Raw genomic sequence first — 17,751 nt, forward strand, 5'->3', positions numbered from 1 at the left:
CATAGTTCATAATAAAATTTAGCAGAAAATAACTCACTAATATATTTTTATTGCAAGTGCCTAATTTAGCTAGATAAAGCTCTGTGATTAAACGTGCCATATGTTGGATTATTCCCTTTTCTTTTTGATATAATTAGGCATTAAATTTTTGTAAAGCACTTTTTTGAAAATCCCACAACAAAGAATTGATGAGCTGCAAGGGAACAAGAAAAAAGTTACATGAAATTCTAAAAATGAATAGTATCGAAAAATAACAAGGATGACCAATTCTTGCAAATATGTAAGGTGGTATATAGCCATCTTTGTCTGCTGCAACATGATTATAATTTACAAGAGGCCCGGTGCACAAAAATTTGTGCACTCGGGGGGGTCCCTCAGCCCGGCCTATGCCCTCTTGCTGTCTGGGACCCCTCAAAGGATGTCCACCTGCTGGCTTAGGCCCGCTCCCTGGGGGATTGGGCCCAAGCTGGCAGTCAGACATCCCTCTGGCAGCCCAGCAGCCCTCGGGGGATGTCCATTTTCCAGCAGGGAGCAGACCTAAGCTGCAGTCGGACATCCTTAGTGCTGCTGAGGAGGCAGGAGAGGCTTCCGCCACGACCGCTGTGCTGGCAGCCTTCAGCCTGGCTAGTGGCTGAGCAGAGCTCCCCCTGTGAGAGCACACTGACCACCAGGGGGCAGCTCCTGCATTGAGCGTCTGGCCCCTGGTGGTCAGTATGTGTCATAGTGACCAGTCATTCCCAGGTGTTCTGCTGTTAGGGTCAATTTGCATATTACCCTTTTATTATATAGAAGAATAGAGGCCTGGTGCATGGGTGGGGGCTGACTAGTTTGCCCTGAAGGGTGTCCTGGATCAGGGTGGAGGTCCCACTGGGGTGCCTGGCCAGCCTGGGTGAGGGGCTGATGGCTGTTCTCAGGCTGTCCAAACCCCCTTCAGTGTAGGGGTCCCCACTGGGGTGCCTGGCCAGCCTGGGTGAGGGGCTGATGGCTGTTTTCAGACTAACCAAGCCCCCTGGCGACCGAAGCTCCCAGCCTTTCCTTTTTTTTGTTTTTATTCGCTCCAGCTCCATGGCCATGTCAACCGGAAGCAGGTATCTGGGGTTTATTTACCTTCTATAACTGAAACTTTGTTGCCTTGATAGGAGGCAGCAGCCGGCCGGGACGCTTGGCTTCTTCCATCATTTGGGCAACCAAGCCTCCTGCTCACTCCAGCTCCATGGCCATGGCAGCTGGAAGCAGGTATCTGGGGTTTATTTACCTTCTGTAATTGAAAATTTCTTGCCTTGAGAGGAGGCAGCGGCCAGCCGGGAAGCTTGGCTTCTTCCATCATTGGGTCAACCAAGCCTCCTGCTTGCTTCTGCTCTGTGGCTGCTGGCCGCCATCTTGGTTGGTTTAATTTGCATGTAGTCACTCTGATTGGCTGGTGGGTGTGGCTTAAGGCATAGCAAAGGTACGGTCAATTTGCATGTTTGTCTATTATTAGGTAAGATTATTTCAACATGTGAAACTGCTGTGTTTGTGTGTGTCTCTCTGTGTGTGTGTGTGTGTGTGTGTATTTAATCTGCCTGATGATTTCAGAGGGAAAAAAAGGCTATGAACCCAGTTTAAATAAATACAATTCAATAAGTACAAAACCTGGAGTTTAATTGGAGTAATCTCAATGCCCTTAACTAGTGCACTAGTTTAAAATGCTCTATTAATCCTATTTTAACAGAAAAAAATCATCATTTTTTGCCTTTTTAAAACATTTTATTGCATTTATTGGGCCAACATTGGTTAATAAAATTCTATAGGTTTCAAATGTACATTCTATAACACATCATCTGTAATGTGTATTCACCATCCAAAGTCAATTCTCTTTTCATCATCATTTATCTCCTCTTTATGCTCTTCTAACCCCGCCCCCCTCCCCTTTCCCTCTGGTAATTTCCATACTGTAATCTTTGTCTGAGTTTGTATTTTTGTTTTTATGTTTGTTTGTTTGTTTGTTTTTGGCTTAATCATTTTACCTTTTCACCCATCCTCCCAACCCTCCTCCTCTCTGACAGCTGTTAGTCTGTTTTCTGTATCTCTGAGTCTGTTTCTATTTTGCTTATTTGTTTATTTTCTTCATTCTATTTCACATATAAGTGGAATCATCTGGTATTTTTCTTTCTCTGACTGGCTTATTTCACTTAGCAAAATACTTTCCAAGTCCATCCATGCTATCACAAAAGATAAGATTTCTTTCTTTTTTACACCTGAGTAGTATTCCATTGTGTGAGTATGCCACAGCTTTTGTATTTACTTATCTATTGATGGAACTTGCGCTGCTTTGGAACCTTGCCTACTGCAAATGAACATAGGGGTGCATATATTCTTTCAAATTAGTGTTTTGAGTTTCTTCCCAGAAGTGGAATAGCTTGGTCATAAGGCCGTTTCATTTCTAATTTTTTTAGGTAACTCCATACTGCTTTCCACAGTGGCTGTACCAATCTGCATTCCTACCAACTGTGCACAAGGGTTCCTTTTTCTCCACATCCTCACCAATACTGATGTTTGTTGATTTATTAATGATAGCTATCTGACAGGTGTGAGATGATATCTCATTGTGGTTTTAATTTGCATTTCTCTTTGATCATTAGTGATGTTGAGCATATTTTCATATGACTGTTGTCATGTGTATTTCCTCTTTAGAGAAGTGTCTGTTCAGGTCCTTTACCCATTTTTTTTTAAATTGGGTTGTTTGTTTTCTTGGTATTGAGTTGTATCAGTTCTTTAAAAATGTTGGAAATTAACCCCTTATCTGATGTATCATTGGTGAATATGTTTTCCATTCAGTGGGTTGTCTTTGATTTTGTTGATGGTTTCCTAAAGAAGAATTCACAATTTAATACAAAATCTGAACTTTCACATGCAACTATCTAGTAGATATTAGTTGTTGTTGATTCTGTAGTCTTCTTATAAAAACAGAAGTCTGCTTAGTCCCACAAATTTCTTTCAATCTTAACATCTTGAATACTTAAATTTGTTAAAAAGAATGGAAAAGTAAATTATGGTTTTCTGACATGAAATATCATTTAAAAATTCTTGAAAGATATTATTAAACATTAATTCCACATTCAACAGTATGAGAATATTAAAATGCAGAGAATTACTAGTTTTAGAACATGTTATTTATGTAATTAATTATATTGATAAAGTTCTCTTTTATATAGAGACAAGTGAGTCATTCAATAAATATAAATCTCTGCCAAGTGTTTCTAAATTTTAGGTTTACTTTAGGAATAAATGTCTCATAAAATGTTTTTTAATTCATCATTTTCAGAAGAGAATTGACAATACATTTATGGGAGGTGGCGTATATCAGTCAAAAGTCTGATCCTAACGAATACAAGGGCACAGGATAAGAGGCAGGAAACCAAAAATGTTCAAATCATATGTATCTTTCAAAATAAGAAAGTTTTAATGCAAGACATGAGCCCCTGGGAATAGCAAGAGACTAACAAGAATATAAATGGTAAGAAGCCTGGAAAGGGAAAGTGTTGATTGTCCTAGTAATTCAAGCTTTATCTTCTTCCAAATTTGCCTAAGGCTGATTCTATTCTTGTTCTTCCAAATAACAACTGAGTCTAGTTTTGTGTATCTTACTTTAAAGCTCACAAAATGAGCCCTTTTAAGCAAGCTCAAAAGAACTTGCCTGGCCATAGTATCTCAGTGGTTGAGCGTTGACCTATGAACCAGGAGGTCACAGTTCAATTCCCAGTCAGGGCACATGCAGGCTTGATCCCCAGGGTATAGCATGCAGCGAGCAGCCAATCAATGATTCTCATCATTGATGTTTCCCTCTCTCTCTCTCTCTCTCTCTCTCTCTCTCTCTCTCTCTCTCTCCTCCCTTCCTCTCTGAAATCAATATAAAAAAATACATTAAAAAAGAACAGTATTTGGATTGTAGGGTGTGAATAGAATTTTAGTGTAACTTTTGATTTCTTCCAAAATAAAAAGATGCATTAGTCACTCTCTTCAGTGTCAACTCCTAACAAAATTAGTGACATAAAAATAAGATGATAGTAACTATGATGATAGTCCTTGAAAATCCATCTTTCTCCCATGCCCCAAACCAAAATTGCTGAATTGAAGAGAAACGCCCTCTGGGCAGCAAGGCTGTGTCTGAGCACGGTTTGGAATGCATGCCATTCTATTAGTGCCCTGTGACCAGATTCTTTAATGGTGAGATGCATTCTCCTACTTCACTAGCATCGGCCTTCACTAGTGAAAACAAATATGTCAGACATTATGTATTTCTGATTCCCTAAAAATAAATGCAGAAATTGAAATCCCTGGAGACTTTAGTTCTGGAGTGGTACAGATTCAGAAGCCAGATGCTCTGTGGGCTCTTTGAAACAGACAAATGAGCATCAGCCTTAGTTTTCTGAGGACTGATAGTGCAGCCAGTACATGTTTTATTGGCTTTTTTTTTCCAACCTGGATTTTCACAGCAGGACTAGATTAGGTCTTCCTGTGTGCTCTCCCTAATTCATTGCTCTTTCTGCAGATGTTTGCCTAGAATACATTTTGTTTAGTTGTAGGTGGTTTCCTTTTTAACAGTTCAACGATGATATTATAATATTTCCCTGTTGAGATCAAATCAACAAACTATATTTTCAGGAATTCACCTACTCCATAGAACATCATGCATTTCCTAGTATTCCCTGGGAACCAGGGTAATGAATGGGCTGTGAAGTATGTGGGGGATTTTTTTAAAAAATCTATCTGTTTGAAAGAAATATGAAACAGAAGACAAGAGCATCTATATTTCTAGGTATATTTCCAACAGAAAAATAAAGTATGAAGACAAATATGCTTTTTGGAACAAGCTGTGTTAAGAATGAGCATATCTATTTTCTAGGAAGTAGTAGATCCTTTCTTGTACCTAAAGCATGTTAAATAATGACTTCTAATGCTGAAGTCCAGGTCAGCTCCTCTATTTCTGTGAAGAACCACATGGACTCTTAGAATAACATTCCCAAACCTAGCAGGAAAGTCAGAAATTTCATTTCCACAGAAACCAAAAATGAAACAATAACTTTAATATGAGTGCTGAGCCACAATTAGAGCAGCAGCACTTTCCCTGACTGAGAGAAATGGTCACATTGAGTATTCACAGAAACAAATAGAATGGATAAGTTGGAGGGGGCAAGGGTCAGGCGTGTCAACAAAGAAATATTCTACAGGAATTTTAAAAGGCAAAATTTGAATGTGTTGACTTTCATATTTATAATTAAAACTGTTTGCACTTTGAGGGGATTTGTTTGAATTTCTAATCATCAGTTTCTTCACCTATAAAATGGGAGTAATAATACTTGCTACCTGCTTCTTAGGTAATTAATGTTCACATCGAGTGCTTACTACGTGAAAGGTATAATGTGCCTTATACGAATTTACTCAATTCTCACTCTAGGTACTTATTTTGTAGATAATATGCAATAGTTATACGGTGCTTGACACTGTTCTGAGTACTTGGTCTACATTTATAAACATGTCTTTTCTTGAAACAGCTGTGAGGTAGATACAGCCATTGTCCTACACTGCAAATGAGAAAACTGAAGCAAAAAGCAAATGGGATAATGCATGTTTGCTAAAATGAAAAAGATTATATACTAGTAGGTATACAATTTTATCATCCCTACAGATTAATTAGCTACTTTCTGTATGTGTAATTATATTACTCCTTTCTTCCTATTGCAATTTGGAAGGTAGATTTTTAACTAAAATGGTATTTATTATATGACTTAACAGTTTTTATAAAAGAAATAGTTTATTCTCTGTTTTAATGTTACACTCTCCGCATGATAGTAATATTGAAATTTGAGGGCATCTTTAAGTTATCAGATAATGATCATATAATTATGTCTTAACTATTGTTTAAAACTTCGCACAAATTACCAGAATTAATTCTAGTCTGTGCTGAAAAGCAGAAGCTCTTTGGTTCTATATCTAACTGAATACTTAACTAGGAGTGGTTCACAGGTTTCTATTTTTAGCCAACAGTCCTTAAGTGTTGTAGGATTTGAAGTTCAATGTTAACCATCTATACTGCCATTGTGATAGTGTGGTCAGAGTTCTTACATTGTACTCATTATTGTTGAGTAATATTTCCAAAGCAAAAGGAGCTTGATCATCTAAAGTTGGGCAAATAGGTGCACATTCAGAACTATGGAAATGTAATTTAGTCAAGACAATTTTTAGGACATGTCTTTATCTTAGTAAATGTTGCAAACAAGTATTTGTATACTTTGATAACTTCGCATCACTGAATATTGGAAAAGGAAATTAGCAGATTATCCCTAGCTATATTCTTAGAGCCAGATTTAAGAGGCATGACATCATCTGTCTGCTTTATACATCTAACTTACTACTGTGCACAAGTTAAAGCCAAAATTACTAGAAGCATTGTGTAAACTTTTGTTGGCTGCTTTTATGTTGAGAGTGAGAACTGTATGTATTGATTATACCCAATTTACCATAATCATTTGTCTAGATTATCATAGAGGAAGGAAATTTGAAAAAAAAATTGTTTTAGCAATCATTTATTTTCACTACTTGTTCACTTATCAAAACAAAACTTCAAAAGCCTTTTATAAAGGGAGTAAGGCATGGTGTCACCTGAGATGTGTAAAGCATGGCATGTGGAAATGAAGCTCATAGTAGTGTCAGCAAAAGTGTCACTTGTCAAAAAGCAAGAAGGGCAGGCACTGTGGCTGACATGCTACCTGTTTATTGTATGGAAAACTTTCCAACCTTTGTGCTGGCGGATCAGAGACCATGACTGAGATGATCAAGACATTTTCAAGATGGGAACAACTTAAAGGATGCTGGATAGGAGGTAAAACTTAAGAGCTAGAACTGCCATGATTAATGGTAGAGTGTCAGGGTAAGTAAAATAAGAGGAACTCCAGATCTTTAGACATGCTTTAAATTTATGTTCTGGTAAGTGCCTATACTTTTAAGACTAAACTCACATGTTGACATCATTATTAGCCTGGTGCATGAAAATTCATGCACTGGAGGAGGTGGTCCCTCAGCCCAGCCTGCCCCCTCTCACAGTCCAGGAGTCCTCAGGGGCAGGGGGCAACCCGGCGATCAGGGGAAGGTGATCCCCCATCACACCTCTGCTGCTGCCACTGCCGGCAGCACAGGCCTCAGCTGGCTCTGGTTACCTGAGCCTTGGGCAGCCCTGAGCAGCTGGGCAGCCAACATCCAAGGCTTGCTTGCACCTTGGGCCATCTAAGGCTTGCCTGTGCCTCAGGCTGGCCCTGGGCTGCTGGGGGCTGAGGGGGCTGGGGAACTCCTGAGGCCTTGCCGCATGCATGCCACCCTGGCGGGGCTGAGGGGACTGGGCACCACCATCCCTGTGGCTGTGGGCACAGCCATCTTTGAGGGTGGGGCAGTTAATTAGCATATTCCCTCCCATTGGCTGTGGGCACCACCATCTTTGAGGGGGGCAGTCAATTAGCATATTCCCTCTTTATTGGCTGTGGGTGCTGCCATCTTTGTGATGGTATGAGGGTCAATTAGCATATTCCCTCTTTATTAGATAAAATTGTTATTATTACACACATACAAACATATACTCACACATATGCACATTCACAGGAAATATTCTCCTTTTTCAGGCCGTCAGCACACCTGTCTTTGTGTGATCATCCCAGATAGGTATCTCATGACCCAGGCATGCAGCCTCAAGGATGTAGCTTCAGTTTAGAAGCATTCTTCCTATTAAGAAACTCCAAAGATAGAATTTGTCTCTCAATCAGCTTTAATAATTGAAATTTATTTTTAATATGAGCCAAACTCATATATTAGAAAAGACAAGTAAGTTTTGATAATATACACTTTAATTATGAGAGATTTCAAGATACCAGTGTATAAATATAAACATCAGCAATCACAAAATTCACTTAACAGAACAGATAAATGAAGTAGGGAATAAAAGAAGAAAATGTTGTGAAAGTTGCCACATGAAAGCTTATTTCTAGTTAATCTTCAATAGTGTCAGTACTGACTGTAATTAAAGTCAAGATGTATGTGCTCACTTTGGGAATCATGACTCTGAGAAAATTTTTATTTCATTTTGTAACTTTTGTGCCCAACCAACATGTGTGTGGTAAAGAACCAAGAGAATATTGACCCTGCCATCAAGATAACATAGGTGGAATGAGAAAGACTAGTAATATCCAACTGCATAGAAGTACTATATTATGCATTACATATGAGGCTTTGTATAAGTATTGAGAATATAGTTATCCTGCAAAGCTGGAATTTTTTATTTTTATTTATTTATTTATTTATTTATTTATTTATTTATAATGCTCAGCTGAGGATATTTTTCCATTGATTTTTAGAGAGAGTGGAAGAGAAGGAAAGACAGAGAGAAATATCGATGTGAGAAAAACACATTGATTGGTTGCCTTCTGCACACCCCCAGTCCCCACACCAGGGTCTGGGCGGGGGAGAAGCCTGCAACCGAGGTACGTGCCCTTAACTGGAATTGAACCTGGGACCCATTAGTCCCCAATCTGACACGCTATCCACTGGGCCAAGCTGTCTAGGGCCAAAGCTGGAATTTTTTAGATAATGGAACTTGAGCTTCAAACGAGATGTTAAGAATTTATGTGAATATTGGCATCCCTTTCATATCTGAGAAACAAAAACATGAACAAAGCCACAGAGAAGTCAATCTTGGGATGGTCAGTAGTGGGGTAGCAAAAAGCTGGCAATTCTGGAGTTGAAATTTCATTTTGGATATTAGTGAAAGCAATATTATTTGGACATCTGCCTTAATTATTCAGTTAAATACGGTACATTAAAATGATTGGCTCTTGAGCAAACAAATGATAAACATAGGCCTAAAGGAACATTAAAATAAAAATGGTGTGCATCATTATTTGGGGAAGTAATGAGAGAAATTACTATTATAGAATATAACAGGGTAAGAAATTAATTTGGCCATGAAGGAGATGTTTTATTAATTCATGATCAAGGTGCTGGAGATTTTGACCAGTTGAAATGGCAAACAGGGTATAGACATTTGAAAGGAAAAACTGGAGGTACTTGGTAACTTTTTGCAGGGTCAAATACATGAAAATCCATTAAGACAAGAGTCATATCTTCTTGTTTTCTACATTACCAGTATCCAACACATTATCTGGAACATGGAAATTATTTGATTAATGTTATACCTGATGAAGATAATACAAGACAGGAAAATGAAAGAGTTGAAATAAGGATCCAAGTTTTTGAGAGACTGTCATAGAAACTGGGAATTTGAGAAGTAAGGAAAATTATAATTATAGGGACTTAGGGTTTGTGTTGTTGATGAATTAATCTTGGCTGTTCATTTCTACTAGATGCTTTTTATTGGAAAACCTAGAAACATTCAGAAACTGATTAAGGCACTGGGAAAATAAGTTAGTATTGATTCTATAACTAAATCTAAGAACTTCATATACTTAATAATGTCATTGCCAACAATTAAAATAGAGGTTATTTACATTGAATAAAATATCTTAGAATAATCTCATAATTTTTATGTGATTAAACAAACCATGTCATTTCTTTGATCTTTAGGGACCAGCATGGTAGGAGAACAATATACAAAATAGATCAAATATTAAGAATAACTGGAGCCTTGGCTGGTTTGGCTCAGTGGATAGAGCATCAGCCTATGGAATGAAGGGTCCCAGGTTTGATTCTGGTCAAGGGCACATGCCCAGGTTGCGGGCTCTATCCCCCTAGGGGCCATGCAGGAGGCAGCCATTCAATGATTCTCTCTCATCATTGATGTTTCTATCTCCCTCCCTCTCCTTTCCTGCCTGAAATCAATAAAAATATATATTATATGAAAAAAGAATAACTGGAAAATACATCCTAGAATTTTAAAATAATATTCTATAATATTGATTATGGCTCATAATCTGAAGTTCAAATTAGAGACCCTGAGTGAAGTCATGAAAAGTTGTGCTGTTTTGACTTTTTAATGCTCAAATCATTAATCGTGAGGTCAGAATTACCCTGTTTTTCACTACTATTCTCATATTTTAAGACTTCGGGTGAGTTTTTATATTCTAGTTCTATTTTTAAGCACTACACACACTATGAATACATAAACACTATACAATTATAATTAGCCTGGTCTCAGAGGAAAGAATATTTCAAGTTCTATTAATAGAACAGAGATAAACATATTCTTTTGAGGAGCTTATAGATTTTAAAGATTATATTTCCCTTTTTGTAGAAATAAAAAATAGATATGCAGAAGTTAAATGACTTGCAAAAATTACCTAGCAAGTCAGTGACAAAACAAGAAATCAGCCTCCAATGTTTAGAATCCTACATGCAACACAAAATCTCCTGGATCACACCATTTTTCCACAATGGCATTACAATTTTTTTTTTGAATTGTTGTAAGCCAGCACATGTGATTGGCTTTCATTGTCAGAAATAAAAAACCTGGGACAAGCCAAATGACCAAAAAAGACCTTCTAAAATCTTCTAAAAATAGCCTCTAAGGCTATTCAGCCGTGGGCAAACTACGGCCTGAGGGCCGGATCCGTCTCGTTTGAAATGAATAAAACTAAAAAAAAAAAAAAAAAAAAAAAGACCGTACCCTTTTATGTAATGATGTTTACTTTGAATTTATATTAGTTCACACAAACACTCCATCCATGCTTTTGTTCCAGCCCTCAGGTCCAGTTTAAGAACCCATTGTGGCCCTCGAGTCAAAAAGTTTGCCCACCCCTGCTATAGATGATGCCAAGTGTATTCCAGGAGAATTAAAGCTAATCTCTGCGTTTGCCTTTGTAAATCTGCTTGCTTCCACGCAGCAGAGTGTCAGAGGGGCATTTAAACAAACCAAGCCCTGCTTAGAGTTCATACACATTACTAAAATTCAAGAATCATTCTCATCTTCCCCTCCTTTTCATGAACTTTCTGATAGTGCTGTAAATAAGAACCACGCTCACTAGAACTGCAGGCTCTTGTAATAATTGAAATTAAACATTAGGTTACACGTTAGGCAGTTTGGTCCATTTGCTTAAACTGTTATTACTATGGAAATAGCCATTACATCCTGGTAATAATGTGACTGTTGCCTATGGATCTAGAATTATAATAAAGAACTAAACATGTATCTTCATCTACTCACCAGATTTCCTCCTTGTATTCTGATAGCCTTCCTTCGGTACAGATAACACTCCTGAGACCAAACAGTCCTCCCACTTGTTTCACAGCCCCTACAACGTAGCAGAGGTTCAGTAGGGCAATTGCTAAGGAAGTCATCTTTTGGAAGATTCCATCCTCATGAGGATTGTGTCCCAGGCCCTTGTGTGACAGTATATATTCTCTATGCGGCTTTAACCTCTCTGAGTCTGTTTTCTAATCTGTAAAACAGAGAGAATGATATCACCTGTGTGGAGTTTTTTTAGGAGAACTATAGGAAAAAATGTATACAAACTCTTTGCCTGGTACATAGTGCTTAACAAGTGGTAAATGGTAGAGATTGAAATCCCATAAGAATAACTCTTTCAAGGAACGAGAAACAGTGGGAACTCAGGTTAGGAACGTGTATCAGTTTTCTAGGGTTGCCATAAAAATTCCCAAATAATGAGTGGCTGAAACAGTGGAAATTTATTTTCTCACAGTTCTGAGGTTGGACATCCAAGATTATTAAGACATTGGTAGCCATAGTTTCTCTTGATGCCTCTCCTTGGCTTGTAGATGGCAGTCTTCTCAGTGTGTCTTCACACGGCTTTTTTTGGTATCCACATATCCCTGGTGTCTCTTTCTCTTCTTATAAGAACACCAATCATAATGGATTATGGCTCTACTCTTTGACCTCATTTAACATTAATTACCTCTAAATGCAGTCACATTGGAGTTAGGGTGTTGATATATGATATTGACGTGGAGGTAGGGTGTCATAATTCAGTCCATAACAGGATGTTATGGTTAAAATAATAATTTTTTGTAAAAGTGGAATAGAGGGTGTTGGAATAAGTATACTCTGCTTTCCTATAATACTCTTGCATTCATACTTCAGGAATTTTGGAAAAAATTGTCTCAACTTTACCTTGAAATAGAATTACCTTGAAATAGATTTGGGGTTAGAACATTGGATGGTTCAATTGCATTGGATGGAAAGGAAATATAATCCTAAGGAAGAGGTTCTCAAATATTGAGTACAAGAGTCAACTGGGTAGCTTATTTAAATGGCAGAGTCTTGGGTACCAGCCAGAAAATCTGATTTATTGAGTCTGGGTTAGTTTCTTGTTGCTACTGTAAAAAATTACCACTAACTTTGTGCCTTAAAATGACAAATTTATGATCATACCGTTCTGGAGGTCACAAATGTGAAATGGATCATATGGGATAAAAAAAAATGTCAGTAGAGTTGTATTCCTTCTGGAGACCCCAAGGGAAAATCCATTTCCATGCCTTTTCTGAATTCTGAAAGCCACCTATATTTTTTGGATCTTGGTCCCTTCTTCCATCTTCAAAACACATCATTTCAATCTCTGCTTCCACCATCATATCTCCTGGTGTCTCTCTTTTAAAGATCCTATGATTATATTTGACCTACCCAGATAATCCATGATACTCTTCCCATCTCAATATCCTTAATTTAATTGTAACTGTGATGTCCCTTCTGTCCTGTAAGGTAACAGATTCACAGGTTGCTGATATTAGGACATAGACATATTTGGGAGAGTCATTATTTGGTCTATCATAGGGTCTAATAATACACGTTTTATATAGGCAATCTAACTGATTTTCGTTACTGGTGAACACCCAGCATGGGAGCAGAAGGCATCATAAAGTCATCAAGTCTAGTGAAGGGGTGGCGTGAGCAAAGGTGGGGCAAGTATTTTTACTCCAACCTTCTCATTCTTCACCTCCTCCCTATTCAGTTTATTACTCCTGCCTTGTGCACATGTCCATGTAAGGCAACATGACATGCCTTGCGAAGGACACAAAGACTTAACTTTTTCTTTTTACTCCATTACTTTCATCATAAACCTTACCATATAAGAAGTGAAATGAGTAGCATCACTAACAGAATGTGACCAGTGATCTTAGAATTATTCACTCAAACTACTTTCAAAAATCCAAAATGTAAGAGTTCAGTCTCTATAAGGGTATTCCAAAGAGGTAATATTTGTCATTAGTAGAATTGAACAAGTGACAGGATTTATTTAGAAGAAATTCTTCCCTGGGCTAAAAGAACACATTTACTAAAGATTAAGAAGAAGCAAACGGGGTTATTTCCGCCGAAGATGAGAAATTCAATTAGGCTGAACATAAAGAGCGTGGGCAAAAGTAGGTTTACAGTGGTGAGTACATGAAACAGAATTTATTCTTTTATTATTTATTAAATTTGGTATTATTTATTTGTGTTACAACTGTTAACCTGATTCTGCTCACCCCTGTATGGGAGAGGAGATGCTGTGTCCTTCCGTGTTCACTGTGGATTCCTGCCTTAGCTCCTCATCACAACCAACATAACATGCTGGCAAATGTGGCTCATGGAAATAAGGTAGCTTCAACAACAGCTCTTGGTTTGTCAGGAAGAGTGTCTTGATGAGGAATAGGTTTCTTAACCTAAGGTAGTTGGTCGCCTGAGTGCAGTTTTTACCTCATACATAAGAATTGAAGGGAAATAGGAAAGAAAGTAAATGAGACATTTGGAAATATGTCTATCCCTCTGCTAAATTTAAATGTTAAGAATAAGACCACATACAAAGGCTTGGTAGAGAGTAGTCTTCAGGTGGGGAAGGAAGAGAAAAGGATGAGGGCAGCTAAACAGCAACAGGTAGAGAACAAAGAGGAGGGCTCTGGGGTGTAATTCACTATTTTCTCAGAAAAAATGTTTCCTCCATTCTGTAAACACACTACCCTTTGACTTGTGTGTGTTATAAATATTTATTCGGGTAGCATGCATGAGTTTGTGTTGCTTCTGTGTATCAGTGACTAAATGTTTTTGAGAGCCTCTTCTTTTGATATGAAGGCTACAAGAAACAAACAAAAAAAATTGACATATTTCCATTTGTAACACACCTCCTGCCATATTACACATAATCAGACAATTGATATTTGTTTCAAAATGATATTAAGAAATGTCTCCAAAAACTAGACCCATTTCCCTGATATTGTTTTTTTTTCTATAGTTTTCACTATCACACTTAATTCTATTTAGAATGCTGCTGAAACCCTTTTTGGTCTTGTTCCTTTCAGCCAGTTTATAAATAACTCACATCCCTAATCACAATTGCCTGGTGATAGTGAGCTCTTAGATACTTTCCAGACAGAACTTTTCTTCAAAAATAAGACTTCAAAATTATATTTTAAAAATGGCCTGGCTGGTGTTGCTCAGTGGTTGAGCATGGGCCTATGAACCAATAGGTCATGGTTTGATTCCTGGTCAGGGCACGTGGCCCGGTTGTAGGCTCGATCCCCAGTATGGGGTGTGCAGGAGGCAGCCAATCAATGATTCCCTCTCCTTGATGTTTCTATCTCTTTCTCCCTTTCCCTTCTTCTCTGAAATCAACAAAACAATAAAAATTTTAAAAAATTAACTAAAAATATTTTTTAACAAGAAATTATGTCACCCTTTGTTGTCTGTTCTTACTTTCTCCCAATCCTAACATTATCCATCTCAAAAATATTTATGCAATTTTAGTTTTCCATTAAGAAGTCATGGCTAATTGAACCCTTTATTTATTACAACAACAGGGTATTGTATTTTTCTCTGGGAACTAGCCAATGCCAAATCCTTCTATTGAAAATGTTTATTATTTTATGCTGTTAGCAACATTTTGTTTACAAATATTTCTTCCTACTTGGCATCTAATTATATTTGGTTTCAGATATTCTAATACTTTCTACTTGTTTGCTTGATTTAAATCTTAATATTGATGATTGCAAAAACACTTTGAAAACAATGGAAGCATACAACGCTTTGGTTATTTTAAATTGTGTTGCCATAATTGGATTTTGCAATCATCAGAAGGATGATAACTTTTTTTTTCTACTTAACATGTGCAATATAGAGAAGGTTGGTGAGAATTGTTTTAAAGTTTCATATACAATTGCCAGATGATGCACTGTGAAGTTTTCAGCTGAGACAAATTTTACCAATTTCCCAAAAGACATCTAAGTTAAAATAGAAAGCATGAGCAAGCAAAAACTACTCCCTTAAGTTCCTAGATGGAGTTAAAAAGTGTAGCAAATTTAGGAGCAAAAAGTGTTCTATTATAAAAATGGAAAATTGATTTATTATTACTAAAGAGGGTTTAGTGAGAAAACTGTGGACAAATCTCAAAGGTCTATTTTAGGTTTTATTTTAATTTTCTCTTATGTTTATTAATCTATCAACTAATAACTGAGCATCACACTAAAACTTCAGGTTGGTTCTGTGTTTTGATTCATAACAAAGTAAATGCCTGTAGGACCTCTAAAACATCAGTGCTTCACTTTTAATATATTTGCTTGCCAGTCGATTTGGCATTTCACAATGTAAAAAAGATAGCAAAAATAATTATTTATTTTCCTCAAAGCAACTAATTTTATCAGTTATGTAAATGCATTTTTTACAGAAAGAATTTGCAATCGAAAGACATCTTAATAGACTAAGATGTACTCAGTTGTCACTGATTTATCATTATGAATGTAGTATAGTACAGGAAGAATCATGGACTTCCTTTTCTTGGGCTAATAATATAGACATGAAAGTATAATAATATATGAATTATACTATAGATGCAATGGAAGAGCAGATGAAGTTTTGAGACTCTAGAAGAATAAAAGTTTCCAAGTTGTTAAGAAAATGATGACGGACGATTTAGTTGTCATAGTGTTCCCAGTAATACAAGCATGGGGCACACGAAAGAGCCTGATTATAGCACTTAGTTACATGGTCGCTTTTCGGTAGGTATGCTGCCTGAATCCTATCTGAGTATGTGCTATTTGAAAGAGTTGTAGCACTAATTATAGCAGTAATTCTGTGATTGAAAAAATGTTTTTACATGCCTTTTATCTTTATATTTGGTATTATACTATGGGATACAATGGATTTCAGTGGACTACTAATGTAGTTAAATTGAAAATAATTTAATATAGATAATGACAATGACTTGTAGAATATATCAATATGGAATATATAAATACGCTTTTCTATTATAAAAGCCAGTGCAAGTGATCTAACTTCTGCAAGAAATAACCACTTATCACATTAAAGTAATATTCTTAACCTGAATTTTAATAAGTTTTTAAGTTTTATTTGTATTTAACTTGTATCTTTTCTGTGGTTTGTAGTCGTAAAAGTTATATAAAGCTAGAAGAAAAGGAATTAATATATGGTTTTACATTCACATATGCTTAAGTAGCATTATAATAAGTATAACTTAAGTGAGCCCTACAGACTTATGAGTATTTCTCTATTTGAAAGGGTCTGGCTATTACTCAAGCTTGAAAAAATTCTACCATAGACATTTTAATAGAAAGGAACAGAATTTAACTTGATTTTTATCAAAGTTAAATATCCAATTTAAATTCAAGAGTTTAAAATAATTCTTCTACGTATGTCATCAGAGGGTGCAAGTTAAAACAACAATGAAATGTTATTACATGCCTCTGAGAATGCCTGTAATTCGGAACACTGGCAACACCAAAGGCTTGTGAGGGTGTGAAGCAGCAGGAACACTCATACATCACCGGTGGGAATGCAAAATAGGGCAGTCACTTTGGAAGAGAGTTTGGCAGTTTCTTACAAAACGAAACACACTTTTACCATATGATGCAGTGATCATGCTCCTTGGTATTTACCCGAAGTAGTTGAAAACTTATGTCCGCACAAAAACTTTCACACAGATATTTATAGCAGCTTTATTCATAATTGCCAAAATTTGGCGGCAACCAAGATGTCCTTTAGTAGGTGAATGGATAAATAAACTGTGGTACATCAAGGCAATGGAAATTATTCACCACTAAAAAGAAATGAGCTCTCAAGGCATGGAAAGACATAGAGAAACCTTAAGTGCATATTACTAAGTGAAAGAAATCAATCTTAAAAGGCTACATACTATATGATTCTAACTATATGACTATCTGGAAAAAGCAAAACCAGGGACACAATGAAAAGATCAATGGTTGCCAGGGATGGTGAGGTAGAGATGGCTAGGCAGAGTGCAGAGGATGTTTAGGGCAGTGAAAATACTTTGTATGGTACTATAGTGATGATATATGGCAGTGTATATTTGTCTAAACTCACAGAATTTACACCACCAAGAACCAACCTTAAGGTAAACTATGGACTTTAGGTGATTATGATGTGTTAATATAGGTTCACCCTTCGGTGAGAAATGTGCTGTTCTGATGATTGCCATTGTAAGGGGGTGGCTTGGCATGTGGGGGGCCAAGGGCATATTGGAAATCTCTGTGCCTTCCTCTCAATTTTGTTGTAAACTTAAGACTGTTCTATAAGATAAGGTCTTTTTAAAATTCAATCATTCTAAAACAAGGGATATGCTACACTACTCTTGTCATAGAAGCAATTTTTCCATTAATCCAGGTTTCATAAATTTTATGGAGAGGAAGCAATAAATGTGATGAAAATAGCACACACTTTTGAGTCCTAAAACCCAGGTTCAGAATTCGACTCTGACATTTCTCAGTTTGATTGAAGCTCAATAGCCTCTTCTGTAAAATGCAGATAACATT

At 36.9% G+C, this 17,751-nt stretch overlaps 1 protein-coding gene across 6 annotated transcripts in view; it reads left to right on the plus strand.

Annotated features, from left to right (window-relative positions):
• The window catches only part of MAGI2 (membrane associated guanylate kinase, WW and PDZ domain containing 2), a 1,130,082-nt gene that overhangs the window by 225,290 nt on the left and 887,041 nt on the right, over positions 1 to 17,751 (plus strand). The gene's annotated exons all lie outside the window — the stretch shown is intronic.

The sequence above is a fragment of the Myotis yumanensis genome, unplaced genomic scaffold (genome assembly GCF_028538775.1).
Source record: "Myotis yumanensis isolate MYYU_CA2020_CCGP unplaced genomic scaffold, mMyoYum1.0.hap1 SCAF_9, whole genome shotgun sequence".
NCBI classification, from domain to species: Eukaryota; Metazoa; Chordata; class Mammalia; order Chiroptera; family Vespertilionidae; genus Myotis; species Myotis yumanensis.